The 21,834-nt window shown below is 38.9% G+C and overlaps 1 pseudogene; it reads left to right on the top strand.

Annotated features, from left to right (window-relative positions):
• Positions 1–6,010: 6,010 nt before the first annotated feature.
• On the top strand, positions 6,011–6,578 carry LOC101549611 (40S ribosomal protein S6-like; annotated as a pseudogene).
• Positions 6,579–21,834: the final 15,256 nt, after the last annotated feature.

Raw genomic sequence — 21,834 nt, 5'->3', positions numbered from 1 at the left:
CAAACGACAAGTTAATCTTTAATAACAGAACTTTGAGTAGTATATCACAAAATAGTAGCACTATAGCACTGTCATCCTGTTGTTCATCAATTTGCTCAAGCGGGCACCAGTAATGTCCCCATTGTGAGACTTGTCACTGTTTTTGGCATATCGAATACGCCACGGGTAGCTTGCCAAAGTCTACCATGTGGGCAGGATACTCTAGATAGCTTGCTGGGCTCTCCGAGAAGGATGGAGGAATCGAACCTGGGTCGGCCACATGTAAGGCAAACGCCCTACCCACTGTGCTATTGCTCTAGTCCATCACATAATAGTATTATACATAAATAAAATGGAAGTAGTATACCACATAATAACTAAATAGTATACCATATATTTTGTGGGAGAGGGCGTACTTAGGCCCAGTGATATTCAGGGGCTAATCCCAGCTCTATACTCAGGACAATCCACAACTAGGTATGGGTGACCACAGGCAGTGCCAAGAATGAAATCAGGGTCAATCACATGCAAGGCAATCAAGCACTGAAATCCCTGTACTAACTCTCCAGCCCTAGAGAACACATCTTTAAGCATTCATTCACTAAACTTAAGATGTTTTCATGTATTTTCCTGGCATTTGTAAACAGTGTTTCAAGGAGCATTGATGTTTACATACCTATTTTTATATTTTTTGTTAGATACCTAAAAAGCAAAATTCCTGGATCATAAAACAGGTGTAAGTTAAAAATTTTTAGGAACCTGCATACTGTTTTCTGTAGAAGCTGCAGCAATTTACATTTGCAACTACAGTGGACAGGGTTTCTTTTTTGCTCCAAACCTATGTTGTTTCTGGATATTTAAAGGATATAAAGGAGAATAAAGGATATCCTCACAGGTATGAGGTGAGCTCACATTATAGTTTTATTTGCATTTCTTTAATAACATGATGATGGTCATTGTTTCATGTGTCTATTGGCCATCCATACTTCAGAGAGTGTTCAGATCTTTTACCTACATTTTGAGTAGGTTATTTTGGTGTTTTGTTACTGAGTTATAGGAGTAAAAGTATTCCTTAAATATTTTTGATATTAATCCCTTGCTAGATGTGTAAAGTGTAAATATATAAGAATTATTTTTAACTTTGATTTAACTGTGTTTAAAAAGTGTCTCTCTCTCTCTCACACACACACCAAACTCTTAAACTCTTCTGTGCTCTCATTCTCTCTCTCTCTCTCTCTCTCTCTCTCTCTCTCTCTCTCTCTCTCTCTTCCCTCTCTCTCCTTTCTCTCCCCCCACCTTTTTTTGTTGGGTCCTCAGGATACTGTGCTACTTGAGCAGTCCTGGGGTCTCCAAGAAGGAACCCAATGATCCTGGGGTCCATGTGGTACTGGGAATCAAACTGCACTGTCCCAGCTACTTGAACAACTTTTCATCTAATAACTAACTATACATTACTAAATCTGAAGTGTGAGCTTTGCGTTCATACTAGCCAGGTCAAATTCCAGCTCAATTGTTTAACCTTACACTTAACTTTTCAAATCCTCATTTTCTTTATTCATAAAAAGAAAATGGTACTAATGCTCCCTCAAAAATTTCTGGGCATTGAACCGGAACTTCAGCACAGTGGGTTGGTACTTGCACGCGGCCAACCTGGGTCTGATCCCGCAGCATCCCACATGGTCCTCTGAGTTAGCCAATAGTAATCCCTTAGCATGGAGCTAGGCGTAACTCCTGAGTACTTCCAGCTGTGGCCCCCAAAACAAATCAAAACAAGAAATGGTGGGGGCAAAAAAATATTTCTGGGCATTAAAAGAGAAAGTATTTAAAGCATCTATTAAGTGTTTTTAACAAATTTGGCTTATATTTTGACCAGATTTTGTTCTCCAATAAATTTGGCTAGTATTCCTCAAAATTAGTGTTCATAGAAAATGTTTGAAAATGCCATTATAACCATTTGTACAAAAATATTTACATAAGAAACTGCTGAAAGCCCATAAATGCCACTAAGAACACAAAATTTACTATAAGGGTTTCAGGTAGCAGGTTTGTTTGGAGAAAGAAGATTATTTGCGATCCTGGCAAAACTAGGAGCTTGCATTCAAAGGTGAAGAATCAAGCTGTGTTGTGGCCACTCCTGGGGTCTGGCAATGTCTCTCTAGATGTTTGCAGGCACACTGATGGTTCATGGAGGTATAAAGGGAATGCTGGTACTCAAAGGCAGAGAAAGAAAGGGTGGAGAGAGAATGGAGCGCTTGCTATGTTGCACCTCTAACCCCAATCAGCAGGAAAGGAATACCTAGCTTTCCACTAATATAACCCCTTTCCTCAACCCACAAAGAGAAAAGGTGCTCTTCTTATTGGTTGCTCTTGCAAGGAAAGATAAATCATGTCCTCTCTCTTTGAAAAAGAAAGTGAAGAATCATGTGGAGAAAATACTAGTTGGTTTTCTTCTAAAAGGTAGGGTTTGGTAAAATCGTCATAAAAGAAGACAATATAGGACAAATACAGCAGGCTGCATATAGGTTGGTGAATTAGAACACTCCTAGAGAAATATCAGACAAATAAAATTGTCATTGTCCATATATTTATATTGCTACTACTTTTCTATACAGCAAAGTATTTTACATCCTCTTAAAGAACTTTAAATTTCCTAAACATCATTTTATGTAGTCAATAACCATTTTATCACACTGACATAGTGGAAAAATGGAAGCTTTTATAATATGAATGTACAGTTGGAAAACAAATAGTTACACTTGACATTAATGACCGAGTAGATATTTTTGTCAAAAAAAGAATAAAATATACTTTCCACAGTGTAGTCTGGCCACATGGTTTTCTATAATTAAGTTGTCTCTTCAATGCGTTAGTCAAACAATTTATACCTGGATAGAATTGTATGGCTCATCAAGAAATCTTTATGCAACACAGCGTTACATAAGTAGGCTGTCTGATGTATTATTCCTTGTTGTAAAAATGTTTATCTTTCCTGAATGCAATGATGAGCATTTGATTCATTTGTTCATGTCTCTCTGAGGATGATTTATCAATGTCAATGATACTTAGAGATCTGAGAGCAATTAATGTTGCTTCAAATAAAGTTAACATGGCAGCCCCATATGAGGGTGCCTAGGGAAAATACTGCTTCTTGAATAGTTTAGATGACTTACTTTGTGCCAAAGTAATAAGTCAACCTTAAAGCTTTATTGTTTTTATGGGCAAATTGGAGAAATAATATGGAGCACATAAGTATGCACAGACATACATACATAGTCACTCTCTTTCTATATATATATATGTATATAGGGACATATATACATATATATATGTATACACATATATTTCCCAGTTCAAGTTCAGCATTACCAACCTAACTCTTGTAAGCTTCCTTTTCGTTTCTAGCAGGATGCAAGAGGAATTTCATATTTTATGTTAACATTAAAGGCTTTTAAATTAAAACTACTATTCCTGTGTAAACTAAAATATGTAATTTGAATTTTGGCGTGATTCTGAATTCACCATAAATTATCCTATCCTCTGATAATTATTCCCCCAAGCCCTACCCTTTGATGAGATGAATCTCAAAACTGCTCTTGCTCTTACCAAAAGGAAAAAAAAATCTTCAGGAAAAAACAAAAGCAAAAAACCACCAGCACTTTCAGCAGTTCCTTGAGGCTGCAATACCCAGTTGATGTGTGAGAGGGGACAATCAGGGACCAGGTAGAGAGGCTGGGAAGTACATAAAATGGGTATCAGGTGCAACCTCCCAAACTCAGAAAATGGACGTTTATTAGATTATGAGGTAAGAAGACAGAGCTAATGTCATTCTCCCTCCCATCCCCACCCTCCAGAAGTTGGTTCTACATGCAAAGTTTCATGGAAATATGTTAATTTTGGGCCCCCTCCTCCTTTTCTTAATGTCCACATTGAGCCCAACAGTCTTCCAGTCTGTATGTGACATGGTATATCTGCTCATCCAGTGTTTGTTCTCAGAAGAGAATGGCTTGCATTCTTGGCACCATTCCTACAAATATTTAGGGCACTCACTATGTTGGTCAGGTTTTTCAACTTGTGAGTTGGTTTCCTTTCCTTTCCTTTCCTTTCCTTTCCTTTCCTTTCCTTTCCTTTCCTTTCCTTTCCTTTCCTTTCCTTTCCTTTCCTTTCCTTTCCTTTCCTTTCCTTTCCTTTCCTTTCCTTTCCTTTCCTTTCCTTTCCTTTCCTTTCCTTTCCTTTCCTTTCCTTTCCTTTCCTTTCCTTTCCTTTCCTTTCCTTTCCTTTCCTTTCCTTTCCTTTCCTTTCCTTTCCTTTCCTTTCTTTTTCCTTTCCTTTCCTTTCTCTTCTTTACTTTTCTTTATTTTTTTAGTGAATCACCATGAGGTATGGTTACAGACTTACAAACTTTCATGCTTATATTTCAGTCATACAATGATTGAGTTCCCATCCTTCCACCAGTGCCCATTCTCCACCACCAATGATCCCAGTATCCCTCCCACCCCCACCCCATCCCCACCTCCCCGCCTCTGTGGCAGGTGTATTTCCTTTTACTCTCTCTCTTCTTTTGGTTGCAATACAAGTATTAAGTGGCCATCATGCTTGGTCTATAGTCTACTTTCAGCACACATTTTCCCTCCATGGCAGGCCCTCCAAGCATCCTTTACTTGGTGGCCACTTCTCTACCTGAGATGTCTTTCCCCCCAGCATGTGAGACTGGCTTCCAAGCCATGGAGCAATCCTCCTGGTCCTTATCTCTACTATCCTAGGGTGTTAGTCTCCCATTCTGTTGCCTTATATTCCACAAATGAGTAGAAATATGTTAATACTGGTTCCACTTTCATTGAAAATATATAGGTGTTTTCACTGAATTCCGTCCATTAAATTTTCCAGCAAATTTATAGCAGAGCTAAAGAGATATGAATGGTCTATTTCATTCTCTGAAAAGGGTCAGTGTACTTTAATCTTTTCTCTTTTCTTTCTTTCCATTCTCTTTCATTAGCTATTATTTCTCTCTTTTCTCTTGTGCATCTCAAATGTCTGTGGTCTATAAATTAACAAGGCAAGGCAAGAGAGCTAGCAAAATAGAATGAGCAAATGCTTTGCCTGCAGAGGCCCCAGGTTTTCTCCCCAGCACCACACGGTTCCCTGAGCATTGTCGGTACAGCTCTTCAGCGTAGAGCCAGGAGTAGTCCCTCAAGTCCACATTGTTCAAAACAAAGTTTTCAAGGTATTTTTGGTTGAAGAAAGTTAACTTAATGCAGAAAACAAAATGCACCACTTTAAATGTCTAAGTGAACCGCATTGGTCTGTAAGCAAATATATACAAGTCAGGATTCTTGAATACTTAAAAAATAAATAAATGGAAGAATTGAAATTGCATAAAGGACTCCTGTGGTGCTGCATTATTATAGCATATTAATACAGAATTCTTTGGAGTCTCAATTTACTTGAGCAACCCCTGTAAAAATCCTTGCCAGAGGATGAAAAAGAAGGTTGGCAGCCAGAGAACTAGATGCCAACCAGTTCCTAACTGGCAGTGGCTTCTGGATGGGAGGTTGGCCTGCCTCCGGGACTCTTGGCCAACAGCACTGTTGTCTATACAGACGGCTGTGTATCTGTTCAAGAGTCCAACAACTGTGTGTGTGTATTTTGGTAAGCTATTATTTCTGGGCCAGAGATTTCTATGGCATTTTTGCATCTGTTGGCACCAATTCTATTTTTGGCTCCCTGATCCCCACCCGCTGTCACATTTTAGTTTTCTGATCAAAAACACTGCACATAAATGGAAGTTAATCAACAGAATAAAATTCTTCTTTGTATTTTTCTTAAATCTAGCAGTGCATCTATAGTTATGGCATTGGCATCAGAGTGCTAGTAGGCACTCTAGAAGGACCAAAAAAACCATGCCAATCACAATGCAGAACTTATCTTGGTCCTTGAAGAATTTAGAGAAGACCGAGTTATAGAATTTTGAGACATCAATTAATTATCTGGGATATAAGAGACTTTCAAGAACTTCAGTTTGGGCTGTCTGCACATGAAGCTGAACTTCTCTTCCTCAGCCAATGGCTGCCAGAAACTGAGCAAAGTAGATGATGAATGCAACCTTCATATCTTTTATGAGACGTGGGTGAAAGAAAGCACAAATCTGTTTGTGGTTGCACTGTGGATGCCAATTTGAGCCTTCTCAACTGGCATATTGTAAAGAAAAGGGAGAAGGATATTCCTGGACTCCCTGACACAACTGTGCCTTGGTGTCTAGGGTCCCAAAGAGCTAGCAGAATCCTCAAATTTTTCAATCTGTCTGAAAAGATAACATCCACCAGTATATTGTGAAGAAGCCCCTAAATAAAGAACCAAAGCATGCAAGATTCAGCATCTTGTGACTCCCCATGTTCTACAACATAAACTCCTGTGTATTGCAATGAAAAAACAGCATACCAAGAAAAGCAAGGAAGAGGCTGCAGGGTCTGCTCAACTGCTGGTAAAGAAAATGAAGGATGTAGAAAAAGAAATGCCAGGAACAGATCGCCAAGAAATGGAGACTGTCTTCTCTGAGAGCTTCTACCTCTAAGTCTGACTCAAGTCAAAAATGGGTTTTCTGAGTAATGAATAAATAAGACCAATATAAAAAAAAGAAGAAATAGAAGAAACTGCCTTGATACTCTTTCAACACCCTCAGAGAAATTAGGCTACTGCATAATTTTATAGAAGTAGCTACTACAGTAACAGTTGCCACACATTTACTCAACTGTAGCACTGTCGTCCAGTTGTTCATCAATTTGCTCTTGTAGGCACCAGTAATGTCTCCATTGTGAGACTTGTTATGGTTTTGGCATATCGAATACACCACGGGTAGCTTGCCAGGCTCTGTCGTGTGGGTGGGATACTCTTGGTAGTTTGCCAGGCTCTCCGAGAAGGACGGAGCAATCCAACCCAGGTCGACCTCGTGCAAGGCAAACACCCTACCCGCTGTGCTATTGCTTTAGCCCATTTAATCAACTAGCTTGTCAAAATCCTGTCATATTGTATAGGACTACAAATTCTGAGTTCTTTAAAAATCCACTACTCTAATCTCCCTGCCCCTGAGGTTATGTGCCTTGGAGTCAGGGAGAGAGCTCTGTGAACAGGGGATGTGCAAGGACCCAAATTCAATTCCCTGGACCACTTGGTGCTCCCCCCACCACTCCAGAACTACTGTGTAGAGTCTCACTATCCAGAACAGTGCCTCACTGCCGGACACAAGCATAAAGCTGTCTGGCCTGGTTATGGCCCCTGATAGCCCAAACAGTGCTTGGGAGGCCATCCCCTGCTCCTACCCTGCAAACACACACAAACTGATTTGCCTTGAAGGCAGATCCACACCAAGTCAGTTCAACCATTCTCCTTCAGCTAGACCCTTTTGAAATACTGAAGGATGGCACCAGAACAATAGCACAGTGGGGTAGGGCACTTGCCTTATATGCAGCCAACCCTGGCATCTCCTATGGTTCCCTGAACATTGCTAGAAGTGACCCTTGAGTGCAGGGCCATAAAAGAGTAAATTCAAGGAACAGGAACACATGCTTTGCATGCAAGGGGTCCAAGTTCAATGATCTATACCACATGGTTCCCTGAATACCAGCTGAGAACCAAGCCAGAAGTAGCACCTGAGTACTATAGGATGTTAAGCAACAACAACAACAACAGCAAAAATAATGAAAATGAGAGATGACTCACATGGTAAGCACATTGGCTAGCATGTGTAAGACCATGAGTTTGATCCCTGGCACTTCATGATCCACTCAGAACAGTCAGGCCTGATCATCACACCCTAGCACTGTGGATCTGAACACCGCTGGGAATGATCGCTACTAAAGCATCAGACTGGCACTGTGGATCTGAACACCGCTGGGAATGATCGCTACTAAAAGAAATGGAAATATCCTAAGCCCAACAGTATCACACTCAGATATCCAAAGAATAGAAAGACATTAATTGAAGGAACTTTTCCACCCTTACGTTTATAGCACTCAAATAAAATACTCATTTACAGATGACTGGATATAGAAGGTAAGGTGTACAGAGACTGGTCCACATCCCAAAAAACAAAAGCAACCGGTGTTGGCATGGATGTGGGGAGAAAGGGACTCTCCTTCACTGCTGGTGGGAATGCCGACTGGTTCAGCCCTTTTGGAAAACAATATGGACAATTCTCAAAAAATTAGAAATTGAGCTTCCATTTGACCCAGCAATACCACTCCTGGGAATATATCCCGGAGAGGCAAAAAGGTATAGTAGAAATGACATCTGCATTTCTATGTTCATTGCAGCACTGTTTACAATAGCCACAATCTGGAAAAAAACAGAGTGCCCCAAAACAGATGATTGGTTAAAGAAACTCTGGCATATCTACACAATAGAATACTATGTAGCCATCAGGAAACATGAAGTCATGAAATTTGTATATAAGTGGATCAACATAGAGAGTGTCATGTTGAGTGAAATGAGTCAGAAAGAAAGAGACAGACATAGAAAGATTGCACTCATATGTGGAATATAAAGTAGTTGAGAGGTACAAGCTTGCAATGATGCAATTTCTGGCAGATATTTCTCTGGACTTAGTTACTAAGATACTAAAATACAGAAATCCAAAACTGTGCGGCTGCTAGTGCGGCCGCTTGACCTCATATCTCTTCATTCTCAACAATGGAAAACAAATTATCAAATGCTTCCTTTTCAGCTGGTCCAATTTTAGGGGGCAGAAACTCCAAATTATAACAGTGAGTTTTTTTGGTTGAAATATTGAATGTAATCAAAGTAAAGTGAAAGAAAAGTGAAATTTATCCGTTACACAGGCGGGGTGGGGGGCTGGGGAAGTGGGAGGATGTGGGGAGGTATACTGTGATTCTTGGTGGTGGAATATGTGCACTGGTGAAGGGATGGGTGTTCGAGCATTGTATAACTGGGACTTAAACCTGAAAGCTTTGTAACTTTCCACATGGTGATTCAATAAAAGAATAAATTAAAATAAATAAATAAAATAAAATGTTTCAAGAATGCTATAAAAAATAGAAGTTAAGGTGTATGTGCATGTGTGTGCATGTGTGTGTGTGTATAAGCTAAATGTAATGCTAGTTTGCCATTTAAAAAAAAATTGTATCTTTCCAAACAAAATAGTACATTTTTTTGTTTTGTTGCCATTCCTGGTGATGTTCAGGGATTACTCTTGGCTCTACGTTCAGTAGATCACTCCTGGCAGTGCCAAAGTGTCAGCTGTGTACAAGGAGAACATCTCAACCCCTGTTCTACCTCTTCAGCACTGGATGTCTTTTATTCTTGTGGAATATGCATAAGTAAAGCAAAAGAATTGACAGAGCACACAGAAACAACGCAGTTACAATAAACAAAAATTTGATGATGATAGAAATAGAGACAGAGATCAAGATAGAGTCAATGGATTAATTTATCTCCAGAGAGATAAATCAAGGTTATCAGAGGAAAGGGAGCAATGCACTGGGAGGAATGAGGAGAGCCGTTCATTTTGATAGTCTCATGGCACTGGAATTTCGAGTCTGATACACATCAAAGGGTATGAGGTTGGGATTTTTGTTTGAGGGGGTAACACCTAGTTGTGGGGCTCGGGGATAACTCCTGGTGCTCAGGGATCATTACCATATTAGCCATATCTCAGTGCCATTGCTGTTGTTATTATTATTATCGGTAATGGTTGTGGTGGTTATTTATGTTGTTATATTACTATTACTTGGTTTGGGTTCCTGGTGGTGCTCAGGGAACCATATGAAGTGTCAGCAATCAAACTGGGGTCTGCTGCAAGCAAGACAAGAATTTCACCCACTATACAGCCCCCAAGGAAGTTGTTTTTGGTTTTGGTTTTGGTTGTTTTTTTGTTTGTTTTGGTTTGATTTGGGGGGGTTGTTTGTTTTTCACATTCACTACTCTGTTGTGTCTGTTGAGATGACAGGGTCACATCACTGTGTCACATCACTGTGGTGCTTATGTCTGTGCTTGTCAGGGGGTCACACTCTGGAACATGGTGCTCGCCCATCATTTTTAGTTATTGTGCTCACCAGGGCTTACACCCTTCTAGTTGGGGCCCTTGCACACTTTTGATGGTGTGACTAGAAATTGTTTGTGGCCTTGGAGTCAGGCTCAAACAGAGCTGCTAGAGTTGTTCTCAGAATATGCAGGAGCACCAGGAATCAAACTGCAAAGCAGGCACTGTAAGTCACGGGTCCTTCAAATCCCCTGGAGATGTGCAGCTTTACTCCCTAATGTGTAGGTTTTATAAACAAATAGCTAACAAATTAATTTTGTTTCAATTGTATATTTTTTAAATGTTTATTATTTTTCCTTTTCTGATTAGGAACATTGGAACTAAACGTTCAAATAACAAGATTTGGGGCTGGAGCGATAGCACAGTGGGTAGGGTGTTTGCCTTGCACGTGGCCGATCCGGGTTCGATTCCCAGCATCCCATATGGTCCCCTGAGCACCACTAGAGGTAATTCCTGAGAGCAGAGCCAGGAGTGACCCCTGTTCATCACCGGGTGTGACCCAAAAAGCAAATAAATAAACAAATAACAAGATTACCAGGAAGAAAGGGGGAAAAAACAGTTAACTACGACCCAAAGTACCATACAGGGCGATAAAGAAGTGAATCCAAAGCCAGAGTGATAATGCAGTGGATAAGGCATTTGCCTTGCACATGGTCAACCTGGGTTTGGTCCACGGCACCCCATATAGTCCCCTGAGCACCACCGGGAGTGGTGCCTGAGTGCAGAACCAGGAGTAAACCTGGAGCACTCTTGGGTGTGGCCTCCAAAATTAAAAAATATATATAAAGTATTTTCAATATAGAAATGCTCATGAATTCAATGCAATTTAAAATTTGGGGCTGGAGCAATAGCACAGCGGGTAGGGTGTTTGCCTTGCACGTGGCCGACCCGGGTTCGATTCCCAGCATCCCATATGGTCCCCTGAGCACCGCCAGGAGTGATTCCTGAGTGCAGAGCCAGGAGTAACCCCTGTGCATTGCCAGGTGTGACCCAAAAAGAAAAAAAAATCCAATTTAAAATTCATCTATATTTTTAAGAGAAAAGTGGTGACCAAAGAGAAGTGATTTGGCCAAGATTGCACAACTATTAGTACCAGAACACAGACCCAGTTCTCACTCAAAGCTGTGTCTCATAGTTTTAGATTATGACATTGAAATTTGCAGGAAAATCCTTCGAAATGCCATGGCATAATTTCACAAGATAATCATATACAATGAACCAATATTAAGGAACTGCTTGTGATGAAAATGAAAGGAGGAATGAGGTTATTGTCGTTACACTCTTTAGCCAGAGTGGCTAGCACAAGATATAAGAAAAATCATTCAAAATCAATCTATAGCCAGTGGTTTTCAACCCCTACTCTGGGGACTCATGCTGGTCCACAGGTATAAAAAGTTTTAAAGCCACTGCTTTGAACAATGTAGTTGATTATGCGAATGATATCTGCCAACTGCTTTCTCTCTGGGTGTGACCTGGCGCCTTCTCTATAAAGAATATATGTCTAGAAGCTCTAAAACAGCCAGAGTATCCCTTCTGGAAAAGATTAAGCGTTCCATGATCTGAAGTAGGGTGTTTCAAGTGTCTAAATAATCATAAGTTGTGGCTGGAGCAATAGCACAGCGGGTAGGGTGTTTGCCTTGCACGCGGCCGACCCGGGTTCGATTCCCAGCATCCCCTATGGTCCCCTGAGCACCGCCAGGGGTGATTCCTGAATGCAGAGCCAGGAGTAACCCCCGTGCATTGCTAGCTGTGACCTGAAAAGCAAAAATAATAATAATAATTATTATAAGTTGAATTTATCAGATACATTGTTTGGGGGAGTCATACTAGCAGTACTCAGGAGCTACTCTCGCCTCTCTGCTCTGGGGTTACTCCTAGCAGAGTTCAGGGATCATATATGGTGGCAGGGATTAGACTGGGTCTGCTGCATTGCAACGCAAGCATCTTAATTCTCATATTATCTCTCTGCCTCGAATGTAAGTCATATGTATATACACATATATATATTAAACATAGCAAACAACTTGAATCCACTACTTTCATTACATAAATCAACTTTCTATTACATAAACCAACCAATTCAAAGCCCCCAACTTCCTATTTGTCTTTTTGGTTTGGGGGCCACACCCAGTAGTACTCTGGGTTTACTCCTGGTCTTGCACGCAGGAATTTTTCCTGATGGGCTCCAGGGACCAAATGGGGTGCTGGCGATTGACCCTAGATTGGCCGTGTGCAAGGCAGAAGCTCTACCAGCTGTACTAGTCACCAGCCCCTCAATTTCCCTTTTTTTTTTCTAGCTTTTACTCTCCGGGACTCTATCCACCCACCATTGTCACCACAGGCCACAGCTTGAGACACACACTAATTCTAGGTGCTCCTGAAATCATCCTAACTAACCAGTCCTACATGCTGATCTAGCCTCTCCCATTCCTTGTTCCGTTTTCCCTTCACTCTTGCTGTGTCCTGAACAACCCTGATGCTTCCTGGTGCCTTCTGACATGCTGCTGTGCCTGGTGTTTCTCAGGATCTGTGACTATGTAAAATATTTCCTCCATCTCAGTCACTTCCTTATTTGCATGTGTTACCATGCCTGAGTCAATCAAATCTCAGGTACATTTTCTGAAATTACTGTTATATTTTCTTTTTCATCCAGCTGTGGGGCATCTATATTGCTGCTGTCCTCAGTACATGTACAGGAGGAGATGATTAAGTCCAGACCTCATGCTTGCCCTGGGCGCTTCTCTAAGTCACTGAACCATCTCCCAGGTTGTTTCTCTCTGGGAATGCATAGAAACTAATAAGCATGACTATGTTCCATTAACATTTTATGTACGAACATTGAATTTAAATTTTATGTAATTTTTACATGTTCTTAATCTTTTTAATTGCTTAAAAATGCAAAAACAAGTCCTGGCCTACAAAGCATTACAAAGATAGGCAAGAGACCAGATTATCCTATCTCTTTATAGTTTGCCCAAATATATCACTGTCACTGTCACTGTCCTCCTGTTGCTCATCTATTTGCTCGAGCGAGCACCAGTAATGTCTCCACTATGAGACTTGTTACTGTTTTTGGTATATCAAATATGTCACAGTAGCTTGCCAGGCTCTGCCGTGCAGGCTAGATATACTCTCAGTAGCTTGCTGGGCTCTCCGAGAGGGGCAGAGGAGTTGAACCCAGGTTGGCCCCGTGCAAGGCAAACACCCTACCCACTGTGCTATCGCTCCAGCCCATGTTCAAGTGATTACAATAATACTAGGGGTATTATTATTTTAAATAAGTCGTTTATTTTATAACAATATAAATCATGTTTGTGAATTTATTTACCATCTATATATGCCCAAATATCTAAAAACTAAAATAGGATCAAATTATTCTAGAAAATCAGTTCTTCTCATTTTTTCATGTTTAGTTGATTTAGTTTTGACAACATGCCTGATGATTTGGGGCTTACTCCTGGTTCTGTGCTCTTGGCAGTGCTCCAGGGACCCTATGTTGTGCCAGGGACTGACCCAGGGTCTGCTGCAAAAGCAAGACAAACACATTATTCTGTAGCATCTCTTCAGCCAAGAAGCCTTCCCTCTTGACCCATTCCCAAATCCCATGTGTCAAGTGGATCTTCAAATTTCCAGACATGGCTTATTTTCTTGTTTGTTCTGAGAAAATCTGATTAACTATAATGGGTTTTTCTAAATTGTTATTTTAAATTAAGACTTTATAGACATTCTCGATAAGAGATGTAAAAGTTAGCTGTATCATACCTTAGTATTATGTTTTGGTCAAAGAAAGCAATTTCAAGTTTATTTTACACACTTGGGCTGTCTGACTGTGAGAAGCAATGGGGAAGTGATAGGACCACACAGCAAATCGCAACAAGAGTGGTCAAAGCTCATGTAACAAAGTGCAAACAGAAGGGGGCACAGAGGAACTGTTGCTTGACGCCTGATCTATGCATGTAAGTGCCAAATGGCAGAAATTTTCTGGTCTCTTGATTCCCTGTCCCCATTTTGCAGCAAATAGCCACTTGGAAGCAAGCCACAATCGTTAGTCAGCCCTGCCACCATCTATTTTGCTCCCTGATGTCCACAGGAGTCTGACTAACTCCTCTGGGTTGACTTTCCCAGTGAGATAAGTCGACCCTGTGATTCTAATTGATAATACTGTGTGACTTGGCCAATTCAGAGTAACTTGCTAATTGAATTCTGAGCTGGTTTTCTCCCTGATTGGATTAATTGAGAAAACTATTCCCATTATGATATAGCAACCTCGGCTACACCATGTTTGAAATCTCACAGAGATGTGATAGGTATTGGGGTATCCCTCTCATAGTAACAGTTTCACCACCTGAAGGAAGTTTTAGTTCTAATGATATATGTATTTCTTTACAAATTTCTAATTCTGTACATTTACTCTCAGTTCCAAAGCTTGGATGTGTTTTAGAATTATCTGGGGGATTTTAAAACACGACTTTACCCTCAGGGGCTCACTAAGACTAATGAATCAGAATATCCGATGGCGCCTTCTAAACCCATTGCCTCTGTTATCCAAGTCAATTTCTTTCCTTCCCTTTCCTTCTTAGTTCTAGAATCTAGGAACCAGAGTATTCTGGGTATCCCTGTTCCCCTTTAAAAGGTTTAGAAGAGGTGGACAGGAGAGAACAGAGGCCATGGGAATATTGGCGACAAGCAGCCGTGTATCTCAACCATAGAGCCAACAAAACAGATAGCCTGGGACCCAAACACAATCACCAAACTTCAAAATGTGCCTGCCAAGGAGGAGTCTAAGGAGTGGGAGGGAAACTGGAGACACTGGTAAAGGGAATTTGACTTGGGCGAGGGAAGTGATGTTGAATCATTGTATGCCTGAAACTCAACTATTAGTAACTGAAAAATCATCGTGCCTTACTCATTTGTGGAATATAAAGTAACAGAATGGGAGACTAACACCCAAGAATAGTAGAGATAAGTATCAAGAGAAGTACTCCACAGATTGGAAGTTGACCTCCCACGCTAGGTGAAGAAGCAGCTCTGATAGAGAAGGGATCATCAAGCAAAGGGTGCTAGGCGGGCGCACTAGGGATGGGAGATACAGGCTGAAAATAGACTATAGACCAAACAGGATGCCTACTTAATACCTTCCTTTGCCTTATTGATTAACTATGATCTAAGAGACACATATTTCATAGTGTCTCAGAAATAGGGCAATTTTATTACTTCCTAACACTCTATAACTATGTAATTGCATTACAATCACTCTTTTTGTTAGTTTTATCACTTGCATTATCTGTTTTCTGGCTCTCAGTCACTCTAAAATAAATTACAAAAATGGACTTATTTTTATTTTTACTGAAGAAGATCTCTCAAGGGGCTCCAGGAACTACTCCTGGTGATGCTCAGCCAAACTGGTCCAAGGACTGGATACTTGAACCAGAGGGACCTCTTAGGTCATCCTAGCATGATGAGGGACCTCGAGCACCATCCGAGAAGTGTTTAGAGACCTCCAGGATTATATTCCATTCATGCACAGGGCCCTTGTGGTACAGGGAATTACTTAAGTTGGCTATACCCCTGTGCTACGTCTATGTCCCCTTTTATTTTTATCTTTTGGTGAAGTAGGAGAGATTTTATTGAATGAAACTTGGAAAGAAGCATGTTTCAGAGAGAATAAGGGCTAGAAAGAACAATCTAGCAAGCAAAAAGAGACACAGAAGCAATCAAATAAGATACATGTTGAAGGGAGAGTCCTTACCCCGTTTGAAACAAATTTTTTGTGGTTAGTTCTTGAGGCTTTGCCTTTTCTTTTTACCAAATTTTGGGATTGTGTCAAATAGCATTATTTATATCTATCTCTACTAGTAGTACTGCAGAAGTTTCTGGCAACATAGGGGGAATAGACTCTCCTCCTCTAGTCCCTAACCCACTCCATCAATTTCAATGTTTGTGATTCTGAGAAGATCTAAATGAGTCAGAGTACCACTCTGGGAGATCTACCATCCAAAGATATCTCTCATCTTGTAGTTATCACTCAAGAAGTAAGCTTAAAGGGTTTTTATCTTCTTAGTTTGAAGTCTGTGGAGAAAAAAAAAGATCAACATGGTTAAAGAACTGCTTCACATAAGACTGAAACTGAAGATAATTTGACAATTCAAAACCCAAACTATTATAGTAATGATTATTTTTTTTTAATTTTTTATGTGCAAAGATATTGTGTTAGGATGTTTAGTCCTCATTGTAGCACTATAAAATATATTAGTAATATTTTTTCTTACACTGTTGAAAATCTAAAAACTCATATGGATTAAATCATTTACGCAAACTCTCCTGTCCAGCTAGAAAAACCAAAGTTTGACATCTGGTCTTTAGGATTCAGAAGTTCACAATCTTAGCCATCCTGTATACCATTCAAAAGTGCAGGCAAGGCTACAGTGAAGACAAAAAAGGCAGAGAGTGGGTTCCTTCCATCACTGACTCTTTACCTGCCCATGCCCAAAATTTGACTCTTGGTTAATGATCAGTCAACTCCAACAGGTTAATCACCTCCCTATCAATCTATCTGTAACTGGTCAGTTCATTAGAAGCAGTCAAGCTGACAGCAGTTTTGAATAACTGCCTCAGGAAGATGGTTTTTTTCAGCATGGATTGAAACATGGACTTTTGGTAACTCCTCTGCTGATGTTTTCAAGCAAAGTCTCCAACTCTGAGATGAAAATGGTCAATTAAAAAATTTTAGACCAAGGGAACATTACACACCCTAAGTTTGTGTCTGTGTTTTTTAGCATGAACATTATTTAATAGTTATTGTACAGACATGTAAATAGATCTAATGAATATATATGTATGTGTATATGTATACACACCGAGAGAGATTACTAGCAGGTGAGCATAAATTAAAACTAGTGTGAATCCTGGTTTTTTTAAAAAGTCTTTTCTTCCACACCTGGTATATTTAAACCCCTACGGGTCATCTTGTCAAAATACAATTTTAGTTTGGAAATAAAATAACAGAACAAAAACAAACACAATCTATTATCATTCACTGCCAATGGTGCCAGATTACTACAAAAAAATAGACTATCTCAGACAGAAATATCAATAACTTTAATGCGTGTGATTTGTTAACAGGGAAGAAAACAAGCAAACTTGCTCTCCGCTGACTGTCACTAATATTTATTCGTCCAGTGACTGTTAATCAAACCAAGTTTACAGTCCCGTACAGCACCTGTCACAGGTGCTGATCATTAATCAGCTATTACAGCAGTTTATTCTGCTGCTGACAACTCGCAATTTTCCACTGATTCAGCTAGTTTGTCAGGTGGGAATTATGGCATAGCGCATGTGACAAAACACATCACCCTTTTTTTTTTTTTGCATTTTCAGGCTTCTCTCTCCTGCTTTCTCCCCCTTTTTAGACAAACAATATCTGGGAACTCAGAAGTAATAAGGCGGAATGCATAATTAATTACCCAGCTTGCTCTAATTAGGGATGAATAAGTTGTGTCCCTCTCATCATCACAAATGTGGTGATGGGTAATACCAGTTTATGCTGTATTAACTGCAAATATGCAATCCTTCTGAGAGCACTTTTGTTGATGAATTTGATGAATGTGACAATAATTAGCAGAGACAGATGAGAGCTAAATTACTACTGACAATGTAATGCTATCCTGCTCGAGGGCCTGGGAACGTGGCAGGATAGCATGGCAGGGACCTGGGCCTCGTTTCTAATTAATAGTCCTTTTTTTTTCCTTTTCCTTTTTTTTTTCTGCCAGTGGGGGGAAAAAAAGAGTAACGGTAATTGTTTTCGTCAAAGGCTGCAGGGAGTTATCAGGGTAATAAAGTTAATTAGCAGAACAAACATCCTTTCACTGCCGTACCAGTCTGAGGAAAAGAGGGTAATTCAAACTGCAGAAAGATATGACTAGATGGGATGATAAAAAAAGAAATTTTACACAGGAGGCCAACAGAGAGAATGATTTTTCTGCCTTCATTTCTTTGGCTTAGTGCATGGAAAGAAATGAGACAGCCTCTACTTTTAGTTCACAAAGTTGCTCCTGTAAGAAAAAAAAAAACAACTTGATAGTTCTGATGGTAAGTGTGGGAAATAAAGTTAGCCTAGTTCAAATCCCACTATTTACTTCTCTCTTTTCTGGGTAGTAATAGAGTTCATATTTATTCAAGTGACACTTTCCTCAATGTCTCAAGCATAGAAGTCAGTTTTAAAATTTGCCAAAACCACCAATTTGCTGCATTTTGTCCAAGAGAAGTCTGCTTCATTCTCGGAATCTTTTGGCGTAAAATAAGAAATTGTTCAGGAATGTCTACCAAAGAGTTTTTGCTTATTCCTCTATGCAACTTTAAAAAATGCAACTGGGGTTTAAACTAAATGTATGCTACTAAATTAATTTTTGAAAACTTGGAAATCATCTTTATTAAAACATGACAGCATTTTCTGTTTCAACTTTTTATACATATTAAAATAGTTTTGTGACTCTCATAATAACATTAGAGATTTGCCCAGTTCAAAAACTTTGCTTTATATTAAAACATATAGCATAAAGCGAAAGCATTCACTGAACATTTTGAACCTTTTCTCTAAATTTAAATTTTTCCTTTAATTATCTTGGGTCCCTTTCATCAAAGACATAAAATGATTGTTTAATATTAAGTAATAAACACAAAAATGGATGTCTAATATTTTCTAAAATAATTGTCATCGAAAAATGGCTATGAATTTTTATTCCTCTATGGCTTCGAAGCATCTTTCATTTATGTTTATATTTCAAACCTTTTTTTGCTTTTTAAAAAACCACTAGACATCTCACAAGTTCTCCATGCACATAAAAAATGTGCACACATTCATTTGTTTACAAATCTAACTGAAAACAGTGTTTCAAAAAGAATCTGTGTTTAATTTGAAGTTAAGGACAAAATAAGGAAGTGCTGAATCCTACTTCTGTATGTAACAGCATGGCATTAGGTGACTTCCCAACATAGAACTCACATGTACGTATGTCTACCAGTCATAGGGGCTGCCTGTCTCCAGATGACATCCACAACTAAAAGCTACATCCTTAAAATGCTATGCCTGTCTGCAAGAAAAGAACAGTGTGAAAGTGGCAGCCATACACTAGACCAAGAGTCACAGAACCTGAGTTCTTTACTAGTTTGACTCTGCCACTAACATCCACATCATCATCAGTATTTCCCTCCCTGCCTGGCCTTTGATCCTCAATTTATTCATCAATGAAATTAGATACCTTGCTTGTTAACCTTTAAGAGGTGTGCTGACACAGAGGAATTGTTTTTGATACTTTGGAATTTCTGAAGTAGTCTGTGAATATACTATTAATATACTATTGTTATAGCATGGAAAAAATATCAGAAACTATCTTGAGAAGCTCAATATCCTTCTAATAGCTCTCCCATCTGTGATTAGTCAGAAACTAGTGTTGAAAGGCTTGACAAAAGTTTTTCTGAGAGGTACTAAAACCGAGCCTTACTTTGTAATTTTGCCGGCCACATATATCAGAGAAGTCATCATTTTAATTGGTCAAAGCGATCTACTTTTCTAAGATCTTTCTACTCTACTGGTTGCCTTTGTGCTCGAGGTTCTGGGTCACAAGATTCTGGGATGAGTATTCACAGCTTCCCAAATGCAAGGCCTTGGGCTATAGACCTGGTCATCTTAATCTATGAGAAGAGTTTAGTGAGATCAAAACTGGAAAAAAATTTGCTCTTCAGTCAATTAACTATCTATTAGACTTGTCAAGGTGAACTGCCATCTGAAATACCTATCCTTTTCAGAAATGCAAGCACACACACACACACACACACACACACACATTTAGGTTGCTATGTTTTTGCCAGAGAGATAGTATATGGGTTAGGACACATGTCTTGCATGTGGCCCACCTGTCTTGACTGGAGTGTAAAGCTGGGTGTGACTCAGTCCAGCCCCTGCCCTACCAAATAGATTACTATGCTTTGCCTTGCAATCTCATCAATATTTTGAAATTTGGCCATAAACTCAAATTTTGCCATTGTGTAGGAAAACTCTAGAAATGAAAGAAGCACGGTATGCTTTTTTCAACGAGCTATATCAGTCTTATTCAACTACTATACGAGGTAAGAAGCTGTAAAGTAATTTTACAGAGCAACTCTAAGGGAAGTAACACAGAATTCAATATCATATAGTTTCTTTTCTAGAAATTGTTGGAACTTTTAATATGAGAGAGGCAATACCCGAGAGCATGTTTGTTTGAATTTATTGTCTTTTCCCCGGTAGCTTCTACCTTCATCATTAAACTACAAGCATGACTTTTTTGGAACAATGGAAGCCGTCCAACTTAACTTCATTGATCTCCGAGAGAACTATTGAAAACCATAAATCTTGCTATGGGATTCTGATATGATAGAAACTACCAGAAAGAGAGGTCTGCTACTCACAACCTCAACAAGACGTTCTCATCATCTTTGGATGAAGACAAAAATGACATTCTTGAGTGAGTAATAATTTCCAATATTAATCTATTGGGTGAGCTAAAAATGCCTTAGTGAAAAAAAAAGTCAGTTTCACCAGATAGTCTAGACACTGGTGGCATGAACTGCTGGAATAATTATGACTCTTCAGAAAATTTTGGTTTTTCCTTTACCTTTTTTTGCTTTGAATTTCTTGGCCATTTTTAAAGAGTAGTCTGATAAATTTGTCGGTTCTTGAAAACTAGGGTGTTTATGCTACTGATATGAATATAGGAGAGTGCTGGGTGGTTAAATGATTAAAGAGAGTAAAAATAAACCAGAGTTTATTTTTTCATATTTTGAATTACAAAATTATTTTAATCTTGCTCGCAATCGAAGTGCTACATTACTGTGTAATGAAATTACAATACTGCTTAATGACATTAGGAAACTGCATGCAAAAAAATATTTGTACACAAGGTGGTGATATTAGCAACCAACAACAGGACTTTTATTCTGCTAAAACTACAATATATAATAACGAATTATTTTCACTATAGGGTACATTCAGGTGTTTATATGTGATGTTATAAAAAAGCAAAGAGCCTAGAGAAAATCTGTCATCACCTGTAATTAAGGTAACTGGAAAAAAGTATAAAATGACTAATCAAGAAAGAGAATGATTTCTAAATAATAAAACTATATTCATATATCATAGAGTTAGGAAATCAACTTTTAATAAGTTTCTATTGACCCCTATTTGGATATTTAAGTTTAAACTATTTAATTAGAACACTTAATGCAGTTCTAATTAAGTATTCCCACTTCCCAAAAAAGATTTCTTAGAGAAAAAAATACTTTGTCTCACAACCCTCCTCTGCCTTTGAACAGGTTTCCTAAAACTAATCCTAATTGCCATGTTGACTCATCATTCCTTGTTTTCATACTTGTTGTGTAGAAATTTTAGATTTAAGTTAGCATGATTTAGAAAAAATTTAAAGCCAATAATAATGTCACAAACCTTATTTCTACTGAAATTGTAAACTCATTAACATTATCATCATGACTAAAAGACATACTAGCTAAAATGCCAACACTTAATGGATCAATATCATATATTTTAATGTGCCAATGCACAAAAGGATAGACATTTATTACATTTACTAATAACTTATTACAGTAAAGCCTCCAAATCCAATAACTTATTACAGTAAAATATTTTTATTCTCAGATGAGTTTTTTCTTAAAGTAAATAATGATATCAGCAGAACTGTAGAACTTGTTGGTTATAAGGTAGAAGGTTTATATGAAAGAATCAAAAAGATAAGCAGACATATACCCAAGTT

This window comes from Sorex araneus, chromosome 2 (assembly GCF_027595985.1).
Source record: "Sorex araneus isolate mSorAra2 chromosome 2, mSorAra2.pri, whole genome shotgun sequence".
NCBI lineage: Eukaryota > Metazoa > Chordata > Mammalia > Eulipotyphla > Soricidae > Sorex > Sorex araneus.
Note: the sequence above shows the minus strand (reverse complement) of the source record. Positions and strands in the feature narration are given on the sequence as shown.